The sequence below is a fragment of the Protopterus annectens genome, chromosome 4.part0 (genome assembly GCF_019279795.1).
Source record: "Protopterus annectens isolate FY-2018-M chromosome 4.part0, PAN1.0, whole genome shotgun sequence".
NCBI lineage: Eukaryota > Metazoa > Chordata > Ceratodontiformes > Protopteridae > Protopterus > Protopterus annectens.
This window is the reverse complement of record NC_056733.1, coordinates 406,077,087-406,089,812: the sequence shown is the minus strand read 5'-3', so window position 1 is coordinate 406,089,812 and position 12,726 is coordinate 406,077,087.

Below are 12,726 nucleotides of genomic sequence, written 5' to 3'. Positions count from 1 at the left end.
AAGTGTATTTTATTGCTCTGTACCTTCCTGGCAGCTGCAGATCACAAATTAATGTTAAATTTTAAGTTTTGTGAGCCTGGGAACTTGCGCAGAGGTGACAAGAATGATGTAATCTGAAATGACTCAGCAGTTTAGTGTATCACTGCTGAAGGTAGTCCACACAGCCTACCTTGACCTTGCAAAAGCCTTCGACATAATACCCCACTCCGGCATCATAAATAAGCTCACCAGCTTAAATATCAACCCCTATGTCACAAGATGGGTTGCAAACTGGCTTAGGGATAGAACCCACATGGTCAGAATTGCAGGTGCCATGTCAGTCTCTAAACCAGTTACAAGTGGCATCCCACAAGGCTCAGTCCTGGGACCTCTCTTGTTCGGTATATATTTCTCTGAGGTACAGGCTAACACAGGAGGACTATGGCTGACAAAGTTTGCAGATGACTGCAAACTGGGGGCCATAATCTACTCGCTGGCTGAAACAAGCATCCTCCAAAAAGGTCTCACAGAGATGGATAACTGGTGCCAGAGCCATGGCCTAAAGCTAAATGCCAAAACGTGCATAGTCATTCCCTTTGGGAAAAACAAAGTGCCCACAAATTACCACATAGGTGGTAATCCATTAAGTATGGAAGAACTAATTAGGGATTTGGGGACCCAAGTAGATTGCAATCTCTCCTTTGACAATCACATTGCCAAAGTGGTTAGAAAGACATTCTATATAGCCCACCTTATCACGAAGGGGTTCACATCTAGATCAAGAGAGGTCATTGTGCCTCTCTACTCATCACTCATCAGGCCCATAATTGAATACAATGCCCCATTTGGGATGTACCTTACCCGACACCTGCTACAACTAGAAAGACCCCAAAAGTACCTCACCAAGAGGATCAAGGGACTCAAGCAGATGCCCTACGCAGTTAGGCTAAAGAAACTCCAGCTCTACTCAGTTGCTTACCGCCTACTCAGAGGCGATCTGTGCCTGATGTATAAAGCCATGTCCAACCCAGAATTAATGGACATGCTCCACCTCAAGAAATCCAAATCCATCAGAGCTACACGCTCCAGTGACTTAAACCTCAGCACAGAAATAAATAGAACATGCTGGAGGGACAGATTCATATCCCAAAGGCTCCTCTCACTCTGGAACAAAATCCCAATCCATGTCAGACAGAGCCCCTCAATGACCCTCTTCAAGAAGAATCTTGATGTTTGGATGGGAGATTGTAAATTTACCCCTGGGATCTCTTCTGTGACCTACTATACAGAGGCATAGTCAACTAATCTAAGAAGGGTGGCAAAAGCCAAACACACTCTGGCTAGGCTTGTAAATGCCCTAGGGCAGATAGCCTAGTATCAACCTATGAACCTATAAAAACTATCTCAGAAAGAAAGACAATACATTTTGTATCTTTTTCTGGACCCATTAACAACTCACCAGCACTTGCTTTTGCTCTATAAGTAAGACTTAGATCTTAGTATTTCTCTTAGAGATAAATAGGATTATAGCCAGATTAGTGTAGATGTTTTCTATATTTATGTGAGACTCTCCTACAATGTTGATTTAAAGTATATCCTGTGATGTCAGAACTCTCTATTGTCACTGTGTTGTATTTACAAGTATTGTCTTGAGTTTCATTATTTATTATTAAATATATTTAAACCTTTTAACTGTGGTTGTTTTGTGTAGAGATAATTTAGAGTACTTGCATGTATTTGGTGATTCATAGGTTAGTACTAGGTTAACTGCCCTTGCGAGCCATTTTAAGCCTAGCCAATTATCCCTTGTGAGACTCAAACCCTGCACCTTGAGTTTGTAAGGCAAACACCTTAACCATTAGGCCACCCTCCCATCCCTGTATAATATATATACAGTATGTGATACTGTACAAGCCACTCCAATAGCCTTAGCCCTGGGTCACACTTACTATTTGGATAACAGTAACATTACACAGTAGAATTGGTCACCCTTTGGGAAGGGTCTTATTAGTAGCTGATAAGTAGTAGTTGGTGGCAGTGGTTTCTACGTTATAGTCTGGGCAGAAGGGGGCATAGCTAGTGAATTTGTGCCAGCCTTCCCCAGGAGTGTCTGTGTGTTTGTATATAAATCAAATCTCAAAGTGTGTGTGTGTCAGCTTCTTGGGCAGGGACATTAAGCACTGGTTGGACAGAGAGGGTGCTGGAGATTTTGGCTTGACTACTCGGCTGAGATCTGAACCCTATAGCTCTGCCAGTGGGGAATCTTATTGGGAATCTGGAAAGAAAAGGAGAAATCAGCCCCAGACTGATTGTGATCTCTGTGTGCTCTTAAGAGAAATTGTATTTTATTGTGTGTGTACTTGCTATCCTCCCAATGTGCACATCTCTTACTGTTGTTAGTGGTGAGGATTGAGGCTCTCTGATTACTGGGCCAGTGCACAGGTGTCACATATTAATTGTTTGGCAGTGATGGGATATCCACATCAAATATTAATTGTTTGATAGTGGTGAAATTAGCCACATCAAATATTAATTGTCTTGTAGTGGTGTGGATAGTGAATTCCTGTAGCTTGCGTACAGTGATCACCAAATGTGTTTTTGTACACTAAATCAGCCACACAGTGAAAATTCAGAGTTCATATCACAATTGTTTTATTTCTTTTGCTAGCTGAGTTAGTCAGGGAGAACAGGCAAGCATGTCAGCAAAGGAGTATGGTAAGCTGACAAGGAGCCAGTTGTCTGAGATGTGCCAGGCTAAATGACTGGTGCAAGAAAACCTGACTAAAGCAGTAATGATTGTAGCTTTTGTCACAGCTGCAGCTGAGAGTAGCAACCAGGAGGATGATCAGACAGGCCATGGAGATATACAAGACTCAGAGAATGGACAGCTCAACCTTCCTACAGAGGACTTAAAAATCCATATGGAGCTAAAGACACTTGAGTTGTCCAGGCATTTGGAAATAGAAGCTGAGGAGAAGGAGAGGCAGAGGAAGCATGAAAAGGAGATGTTCACTCTTCACCAGAGTCATGGAGGTAATGGGGAAGGGAGTAACTGAACCCCAGAAGCAACAAAGGTCAGTAAATTTCTTCCACAGTTTACAGAGGGGGATCATTTTGATAGTTTCATTCTTATGTTTGAGAGGGTATGTAAACAGTATGATGCTGACCAGAAGTTCTGGGTACGGTTCCTGACCCCCTTACTCCATGGTAAAGCTGTAAATGTTCTATCCAAACTATCTGATGTTGACATTTTAAACTATAATGCTGTAAAGAACTGTTTGCTACAATTTTTTAAGCTAACACCTGAAGCTAATAGGAAAAAGTTTCATGAGCATAGACACAAGGCAGATGAAAGTGTGAGTGAATATGTTACTGAACTAAACATGTATTTTCATAGGTGGGTGAGTGGATGTCAGGTCACCACTTTTGAAGGGCTGGTAGACGTTTTGGTGAGGGAACAAGCCCTTAGTACTTTGCCTGAGGACATGAGGATCTGGTTAGCTGATAGACAATGCCTTACTATAGATGAGTTGGGGAAGAAGGGAGACCTATACCTAGCAAGCAGGACATCCCTGCACAGGAAACAGACATCCAGTGCTGCTCATGTGTCTAAGGGATTCCATGGTGGGCAACCCAAACTGCCCTAACAGAGTCTGCCAGTAGCAGGGGAAGCCACTAGTCCAGGTACACATCCAGGACCTAGGATTAAATGTTTTAAATGCAACCAGTGGGGTCATGTGGCATATAGATGTCCATGGAGGCAAGGTGAGAAACAAAAGGTGGGAGAGCCAGTAAGTGGGAATGACACAATGCCAACAGTAGGTTGTCTTGAGACAACAAGGGTACCAAACTACCACAAGAGGTTATATCCTATCTTAGTGAATGGCAAAGACACCATTACTAAGGAAGACACAGCCTCTGAAATAACCATTGCAAAGCCTGCAATGGTTACAGAGGAGCACTACTTGCCTAGGCAGTCTACTCCAGTCAGAGCCTTAAGAGGGACCCCATTCCAAATACCTTTGGCTAGGGTTCACCCTGACTGATAGGGTGGAAAAGGAAGCCAGCAAGTAGGTGTGTTTGAGGATGTCCCTGCAGATGTCCTGATAGGGAATGATTTTGATAATGCAGTACTGTGTGTTCTTGCAGTTACATGCACTCAGGCTTGGAGACAAGCATGTGGGTCTGGAAGCCTGGGGGAGACCCAGACAGAATGCATACTTGCAGCCAGGACTGATGATGTGGTTACATCAGGGAGGGAGCTAACCTGTAGCAGTGAGACTGAAGGTGAGCCACAGCTGTTTGTGAGATTTGATGTTCCCTTGGACAGAGTGACTGCAAGGGCAGAGGTGAGTAGTAGTAGTAACCAGGCTGACAGTGAGGCACCGCTGTCAGAGGATGCCAGACTTCCTGTGGAAGGGGGGCTGATAAGGGTTACAAAGAGAGAGAGTTGAGACAGGCTCAGCTCTCAGACCCTACATTACAAGGCCTGAGACAGGTAGCTAGTGAGGCAACTGATCCTCAAGGGGAGGGGGAATCTGTATACTGGGGCAAAGGGTTACTATATAGAGAGTGGACCCTTGATGGCAGGCTAGAAGGTGAGAGCATACAGCAGTTGGTAGTGCCTAGAACCTACCGTCTGGCACTTCTCGTCATAGCCCATGATATTTCCTTTGCAGGTCATATGGGCATAAAACATACAAAGTGACATATTATGCAGAACTTTTATTAGCCTGGGATTTTCAGAGATCTAACAGGGTACTGCAGGACCTGTGAGCAGTGCCAAAAGGTAGGCAAGGCAGGAGACAAGGTAAAAGCTCCGTTGATGCCTTTGCCTGTGATTAAGGATCCATTTCAGAGGACAGCTATGGATATTGTGAAGCCTCTGAATACCCCAAGTTCCACAGTGAAAGCGTATATCCTAGTGCTAGTAGACTGTGCTACATGATACCCTGAGGCAGTTGCTTTGTCCTTCATTGAGGCAGAAAAGGTGGCAAATGCTTTGTTAGAGATTTTCAGCAGGGTAGGTTTCCCAAAAGAAATACTGACTGACAGAGGTCCCAATTTCATGTCAGACCTGCTGGCTTATCTGTGGAAGTACTATGGAGTGAAGCACCTAAAGACCACCCCCTACCATCCCCAGACTAATGGTCTCTTTGAGACATTAAACTCTACACTCAAGTCCACACTATGGACATTTGCAGACCAGTTTAAGAGGGAGTGGGACAAATATTTGCTCAATCTACTTACAGAGAGGTTCCCCAGGACTTCACAGGTTTTTCACCTTTTGAGTTGTTGTATGGGCATAGGGTGAGGGGGCCTCTAGAATTAATTTGAGATGAATGGGAAGATGAGTGTGAATCTCACAAGGAGTCTGTTGTGGTATATGCCCTAAACGTCAGGACAAGGCTCAGAGAACTCATGAGCTTGGCCCAGGAGAACCTGGCAGAAGCCAAACAGCAGAAAAAGGTCTGGTATGACAGGAATACTCAAGCTAGAGAGTACTCTGTAGGGCAGCAGGTAATGGTTCTCATTCCTGTCAGACACAACAAGCTGCAGACAGTCTGGGAGGGACCGTACAAGGTGGTAAGGAATGTCAGTGATTTTAATTACATGGTGAAACTGCTAGGCAGGAGGCAGGAGCAGAAATTGTACCATGTTAACATGATGAAACCTTACCATTATAGAGAGGCCCCTGTGCTGGGTATTTGCAGTGGATTGCAGGAGGAGTCTGAGGGAGATCTGGTGACTAATCTCCTCAGTGAGGCTCAGACTGACACCTCAGTGGAAGGGTAGCAATGTCACAGCAGCTATCTCCTACCCAGGTTTGAGAAATATGAGCAGTGTTATGGGAATTTGGGAACATGTTCACTGGGAAACCAGGGTGCAGCACCAGGTGGATACAGGACCCCAAAGGCCTATTAGGCAGGCCCCTTACAGGGTGCCTGAGAGAGTCAAACAGACTCTGAGGGAGGAGATACAGGAAATGTTGGAACTAGGGATAATTCAAGAGTCCAACAGTCCCTGGACCTCCCCAGTGGTGCTGGTGCCAAAGAAGGATGGCAGCACCAAATTCTGTGTGGACTACAGGAAATTAAATAGTCACACAGAGTCAGATACTTACCCCATGCTTAGGACAGATGAAGCCCTAGAGCAGCTGGGTGGGACGAAGTATCTTACCACCATTGATCTTAGCAAGAGTTATTGGCAGGTGCCCTTGACTCCCAGTGATAGAGAGAGGTCAGCCTTTTTGACTCCTTTTGGCTTGTATGAGTTCACAAAGATGCCCTTTGTGATGAAAAAGACCCCAGCAACTTTCTAGAGGTTGGTAGATCTTATCTTAGCAAGAGCAGGAGATGGTACCATTGCTTACCTAGATGATATTGCCATCTACAGCCATTCCTGGCAAGACCACCTTCAGCATGTCAGGGAGGTGCTGGGCACACTACAGAGGGCAGGATTGACCATTAATCCCAGCAAATGTGACGTGGGTATGGCAGAGGTCTCCTACCTGTGGCATAGAGTGGGAAGTGGTAAGATCCGACCAGAACCTGCCAAAGTAGAAGCTATTCAGGCATGGCCTGCAACTGTTACCAAAAAGCAGGTGAGGGAATTTTTTGGGACAGCAGAGTACTACAGAAAGTTTGTCCCCAGTAATAGTACCATAGCTGCTCCCCTTAGAGACCTGACAAGGAAAAACAGGCCAGATTGGTTTGGTATCTATTTTTGTTTCCACCCTTCCTCCCTATTGATGTCTTGTTCTTATACTTGGTGGCTTTGCAGTTGCTCACCCCTACTGTAAATTTGATCTGGGACACTCCTCCCAGTTTAGTATCATTAGCTCATTCTATCTAATACAGAGACACTATCTGAGAAGGCCAACTGACTTAGGTTCTTAACATTGAATTATCTTCTGTTCCTCCTTTCCCCCTTTCCAATTTACTAAAAAAAAAAACTTTGCTAGAATCTCCTTGTGTTCTGACTGAGTGTGCTTCTCAATCTGGGAATATAGAGTTGATAAGTATTTTTTGGCACTTTTTAACTGTTCATTGTTGAATAAAACAATTGAATTACATTCAGAATACAGTCTGAATAAATTGCATTTATTTAAACTGTATTTGCTTTAATATTGCTACACACTCAAGTGTGCTAGCTTGCACTGCACTTGAATTGTTTTATCACTGTTTTAGCTGCTTTTCTGTAAAAAAAAAAAATCTAAGCTTGTTTCCTGCCTTTCCTGTAACTAGTCTAGTCCAGATACAGATTTGCTGTGTTCAGGACTGTTTGTAAGCTTCTGAGCCCGCCAAGCCTTTCTGTGTTGGAGGGAAGCCTTCTAGCTTATCAGTGGGACTGCTAAGCACTAGGTAGCCTATCTACCACAAGAGGAGTGGTTTCTGGCCTAAAAATTGTAGTTTATTGGCCATTTGGGCAGTTTTTTCCATCTCTTTCACCTTTCTGGATTAAAAGTCTGCATTTGTGCTTGTTTCCCACCTTTCTTGTAACTAGTCTAGTCCAGATACAGATTTGCTGTATCCAGGACTGTTTGTAAGCCTCTGAGCCCCCCAAGCCTTTCTGTGCTGGAGGGAAGCATTCTAGCTTATCAGTGGGATTGGTAAGCACTAGGTAGCCTATCTACCACAAGAGGAATGGTTTCTAGCCTAAAAATTGTAGTTTATTGGCCGTTTGGGCAGTTTTTCCATCTCTTTCAAATTTCTGGTTTAAAAGCCCACGTTTGCACTTGTTTCCCACCTTTCCTGTAACTAGCCTAGTCAGTTACAGATTTGCTGTATCCAGAACTGTTTGTAAGTTTCTGAGCCGCCCAAGCCTTTCTGTGTTGGAAGGAAGCCTTCTAGCTTGTCAGTGTGAGTGGTCAGCACTAGGTAGCCTATACGTGGAGTGGTTTCTGGCCCAGACGTTTTAGTTTATTGGCTGTTTGGGCAGTTTTTCCATCTCTTTCAACTTTCTGGTTTAAAAGTCCACATTTGCACTTATTTCCTGCCTTTCTTGTAACTAGTCTAGTCCAGAACCAGATTTTCTGCATCCAGGACTGTTTGTAAGCTTCTGAACGGTGCCAAAAAGTCTGCTCTTCAATTTTTCCCTTAGATCTGATAGTTCTCTCATCTCTTGCATTATTATAGCTTATTAGTCTAGCACTTCACCAGATTTCTTGTAGTAATTATTGTAGCACACAAAAATGCTACCACCACTAAACATTCTACAAAATAACAGCTCTGGTGCTTATTATTAATGCCCACTCCTCCAGGCATGTCTAAATGTCAGTTCCCTGCACTTTCTCCTATTAACCTGGTGAACTTGTGCATCCTGAGGCAATGTAGCAACTGCCTCATGTACACTGACAACCCTCTCCTCTAACCATCCAACACTCAGACTTGCGAGAGATGCACTTATATATCCAAATTGGAAGACATGCACTCTCCAGCCAAGACCGGAATAGCTGGCTAAGAGGTGAAGGTCACCACTTGCACCACACCACATGGAACACATAGCCCTCCAGAACACACACCAGCACTGCCTTCACATAAAACACAAACCACACACCCACTTTTGCAGAGGCTCTCAATAAAAATCTACCCAAACAGCGAAGCCCTCCAAGGCAGAAAAGCACTTGACCACCACAACACAACACTAATCATGAGACACATAACTCTCCAAAACAGTGTGCCACTCAACCAAAGCCCCTAAGGTAAAACAGCATTCCCAACACACTAGTAATAGGTGACTCAATAGTGAGGCACACTGATGTCCCACTCACTAGATTGAATAATGAGAACGTAACAGTCAGCTGCCTGTCATGTGCCAGAATCCGCCACATAACGCATGCACTCAGGTCCATCAACAACAGATACAAATATGACTCTGTCATTGTACATGTGGGTGTGAATGACTTGAGACATACCTCCCTGGACTACATGAAAAGAGACATAGAGGAGCTCTCTGATTGTGCAGCCCAGGCAGGTATGACCCTAGCCCTGAGCAGCCTCCGACCAACACCCACAATGATACCACAGCACAAGCAGAAAATGATTACTGGCTAAGTTTCTGATGTCATTCTAAGGGGATCCAGTATCTGTCTGACTGGGATGACATGATTGACAGACCTCGATGATTTGCCAGAAATGAACTGCATCTGTCACCCCTGGGCTTCCGGATACTGGCCAAGGCTCCTGACACCCCTATAGTGCCTATTTTGGGCGGTGTTCTAGAGACCAAATTACCACCATAACAGCTACAAACAAATGCAATCTGAGGGTCATGCTGCTCAACACTAGAAGTCTAAATCTCAAAATGCACTTGCTCAAAGCAATCCTTAAAATGGAGAACATCGAAATTTGTGTTGTAACAGAGACCTGGTTCAAGGTAGCAGAAAACACCCCTGTACTACCAGGCTATAACTCATTCCACACCTTTTGGCCCCAGAACTTGGACCGAAGCTCCAAAGGTGGTGGTGTTTCCATATTCATAAAGGATGCCCACACCTCCAGACTGGTAACCCAACATAACGCATTAGAGATAACATTGGGTAAGAGAGATTCAGATTGTAGCCTGCTATAGGTCCCCAACCATCTCCCAAGACTTACACTCCATGTTCCTAAGCACCCTAGAGAATATTAGGGTCCAACCTAGCACTCTCATACTGGGCGACTTCAATTACCCCTCCATTAACTGGGAAAACTTCTCATGTACTAATACACTTGCCCAATGTTTCCTGGAATTCATTAATTCCAATGACCTGGACCAGTTCATTCTTACCCCCACTAGAGGTAGCAACATCCTTGACCTGGTCATTACTAGCATGGGCGACCTTTGCTCTACACCAATAGTCAACTCCTCAATGGTTAGATCTGACCACAAATGAATTACCTTGGAAATCCACATCCCTCCCACCACCCCTGCAAAGGTAACTATGATGAAAATCTTCTCCAAAGCTAAGTTTGGGCTCCTAAAAACAGAGGTGGCTAACTTCACGGCACCCATGCAAATGGAGAATAGTTGCATGACCACCGAATCATATACCAATACACTGTATGAAAACGTACACAAATGCATGGATCTCGCCATACCCAACAGAACCAAGACACTCTCCTCCAAAAAAAGGAAGCCAATCTAGTCATCCTTTGCCATAAACAAACTCTACAACAGAAGGAGTAAACTGATGTGGAATAAGGTGAAGTCTCAAGACTGGAAAAACTCCCTTATCAGCCTCAACAAAAAGCTGAGATCCCTCATCAAATCCTCTAAATCTAGCTTTGAAAACAGAATTGCAGCAGATAGTAAAGACAACCACAAGGCCTTCTGTAGTTATGTAAATAGTCTCCACAGCAATACCCAGACTTGCTCTGAGCTACTGCAAAATGCCACCTCCTATACCAAGCCAACAGATATTGCTAATATACTGGCCAACAGATTCAATGCCAACTTTACCCCACTCTTCCCCACCAAAGGACCAATCACAATACCAGTAGATTGCCAGGCACCAAGTATTACTGCGGTGCAGGTTAAAACAGCACTGCCCAAGGCCAAGAGTACAGCTTCTACGGGAACTGACAATATCCCTGGCTGTGCTCTACATGAACTACAGAGTGAACTGGCTCCTCACCTGTGTGCCCTGTTCAATCACAGCCTCACCTCAGGCTTTGTCCCTACCAAATGGTGCACTGCTACAGTCATCCATCTCCACAAAGGAGGAGTGACTACAGACCCTGGGAACTATCGCCCTATTATCCTGACAAGTCTGATATGCAAAGCTATGGAACACATCATCATGGACCTAATAAACAAGGATATAGGGAATCTCCAAACTCTGGATCCCACACAGTTTGGTTTTGTGAAGAGTAGATCATGCCTGCTCAACCTGGTTGACTTCTTTGAGTCAGTCATCAGAGCTGTGGATGAAGGCAAGGTGGCTCATACAGCCTACCTTGATCTGGCCAAGGCCTTGGATACCATTCCCCACTCAAGAATCATAGATGAACTCACTAAGCTAGGCATCAACCCCTGTATCACTAGGTGGGTTGCAAACTGGCTCAAATATAGAACTCACAGTGTGAAAGTAGCCAACTTCAAGTCAGACTGCTGACCAGTCACAAGTGGAGTCCCCAAGGATTTGGTCCTGGGTCCTCTCCTGTTTGGTATCTACTTATCTGAAGTCCAGGCCAACACAAAGGGACTCTGGCTGACAAAGTTCGCAGATGATTGCAAGTTGGGAGCTATTATTAACTCCCCAAGTGATGTTGACATCCTATAGAAAGGCCTCACTGAGACCAACGACTGGTGTCAGAACTATGGCCTTAAGCTCAATGCCAAAAAAATGTGTCGTCATCCCCTTTGGGAAAAACCTAGTTCCCATGAATTACCACATCGATGGTAGTCCACTGAATACAAAAGGTGTTATAAGAGATCTGGGAACACAGGTTGGCAGCAACCTCTCTTTTGACCACCATATTGCCACTGTGGTCAGAAAGTCCTTCCATGTGGCACATCTCATTACTAAGGGTTTTGTATCCAGGAAGAAAGAGGTCATTGTCGCCCTCTACTCTTCCCCATTAGGCTAGTTATAGAGTACAGTGCACCATTTGGCATGCACCTCACTAGACACCTGTAACAACTGGAGGCCGCAAACGTACCTCACAAAGAGGATCCTAGGCCTTAAATACTTGTCCCAAATGGACAGACTCAAAAAACTCCAAGTATTCTCTGTCTCATATCGCCTACTTAGAGGCAAGCTCTGCTTTATTTACAGCGCCATGTCTGACCCAGCTCTGTTAGAAATGCTACATCTAAAGAAATCTGAATCCCTCCACACCACACACTCCAGAGACCTCAACCTCATTACCACAATCAACAGAACAAGCTAGAGGGGCAGGGTCATAACCCAGAGACTGCCCATGCTATGGAATAGACTTCCCATACATGTCAAACAGAGCACCTCACTGGCTCTCTTCAAGAGAAATCTTGATGAGTGGATAGGAAATAGAAAATGTACCCTGGGAATCACTCCAGTGGCCCTACTCGAAAGAGGCACTGGGAATTAAGGGTGGGTGGCACAATACCAGGGTAATCCTATGGGCTAGGCTTGTAAAGGCTCCAGGGCCATTAGCCTAGTACACACCTATGAACCTATAAGATAAGGTAGTGTGGACCACAGCATGTGAGAAGGCATTCCAGAAGCTTAAATAAGCTTTGGGAGGACCCCCTGTGTTAGCCAGTCCAGATTACAGCAAAGAATTTGTTGTGCAGATGGATGCTTTGAACCATGGGGTGGGGGCTGTACTTAGCCAGATTTCTTCAGAGGGAGAAGACCACTCAGTGGTTTATCTCAGTCATAAGCTCCAACCCAGGGAGAAATGCTATGCAGCTGTAGAAAAGGAATGTCTAGCCATAGTGTGGGCATGACAGAAACTTCAGCCTTATCTGTATTGGAGGAAATTCACTGTAGTTACAAATCACAATCCCCTAACATGGTTACATCGTGTCAGCCAGCAAAATGCCAAGTTGCTAAGGTGGAGGCTAGGGTTGCAAGCATATGATATGTCAGTGCAACACCGCTGTGGGATTAGCAATGCCAAAGCAGATGGGCTGTCAAGACAGGGAATGGGGTAAGGTATACCCAGATAGGCTCAATCCTCTCAAGCAACATTTCTCAAGGGTCACTTGAAAAAATAGCTTGAGTTTTTGGGGGGGGGGTGTGATAAACTGAGTGGCTGCCAGCTCAGCTAGATAGAATTT